Source organism: Syngnathus scovelli, unplaced genomic scaffold (genome assembly GCF_024217435.2).
Source record: "Syngnathus scovelli strain Florida unplaced genomic scaffold, RoL_Ssco_1.2 HiC_scaffold_431, whole genome shotgun sequence".
NCBI classification, from domain to species: domain Eukaryota; kingdom Metazoa; phylum Chordata; class Actinopteri; order Syngnathiformes; family Syngnathidae; genus Syngnathus; species Syngnathus scovelli.
In genome coordinates this window covers 6,246-7,500 of record NW_026061530.1, presented here as the reverse complement: position 1 = coordinate 7,500, position 1,255 = coordinate 6,246, and positions in this window count along the sequence as shown.

Here is a 1,255-nt window from a genome sequence, read left to right as displayed (position 1 = left end):
CCTTCGCCGTAACGAGAGGTGCCGGGCCGCGCTCCGTAAGCGTCTCCGCGGGGAGCCGGTCCGGTCCCGACGCTGCCTCCGAGCGCCGACCGCGCCCGCGCGACGCCGCTGTGCCTGCCCGGAGCTCGGACTGCGGCCAGATCAGACCCGTAGGACGCTGACTCGCCGGCTGCTGGGGCAGAGCGGATCGCCGCGGGGCGGGACGGTCACGGACGGAATTGTCGGGGGGACGCGGCTCGGGAAGAGCGAACTCGGCAACGGGGGGGTTGGCACGTCGGTTGGGCTAAGGCAGGCGGCTTAGGATAAACCGCGAGGGAACGGCGGGGTCCGGGGATGGGCGCCGTCGGCCCGGCGACTAGCGGTAACCCAGGCGGGAAGCTGCGCTCCGTCCGAGTCAGACTCGGTCGTCGCAGCCCGGCTGAGGCTCGCTCTTGTCGAGGGGCGCGGCGCTGCGCCGGCGACTTTGCCCGCGCGAGGCACGCTTTGCGATGGCCCGAGGCGGGAAGCTGCGCCCCGTCCGAGTCAGACTCGGTCGTTGCGGCCCGCCCGGTCACGCGATGCGGCCAGGATGCGGAGTTTTGCCGGCGCTGGGGGGATCCGGAAGGACGAAGGGGCGACGGTGGCGGTCACAGCTCGTCGCCTCCGTGACCCAGACGGGACTGTGCGCACCCCGAGTCAGACTCGGTTCGGCGCGGCCCGCTGCGGCCGGCTGGCGAGGTGAGATGTGGGCCATTGCCGCGCTCCCGACGAACCGTTCCGGGGGGCTGGTGACGTCGCGCGTTCGGCGCTGATGCTGCGACCGGGAGGGAAGCTGCGCCCCGTCCGAGTCAGACTCGGTCGTTGCGGCCCCCCCGAGCCCGCACGCCTCACGCGGAGGGGTCATACGCCCCGGCGGCCACGATAGACGCCTCCCGCTTCGCGGTGGTCGGGAAGGCGTGTGCGGATATGTGCGGAGGTTGGGACTCGGGCTTGGTCTTTGAGAAATCGGTTTCGCGGTCGACCGGCGCGGCCGGCGGACGCCCACGTGGCGTGCCGCAAGTCGGATCGCGCGCTCGGCCTCCGTGGATGGCCTCTGGGTGAGGTTGAGCCGGGGCGTCTCGGTTTCGCTGCCGTACGGTTCGCGCTAGGCCTGCGCGGGCGGCGCGGGGCGCGCGCTCGCGCGGCGGCCTAGCGCTGGAGTGCGACCCGCAAGTGGGGAGGAACCGTCCACCCAACGCCGGCGGTAGCCGGGGCCGGTGGGGGCCCTACCAAGGCG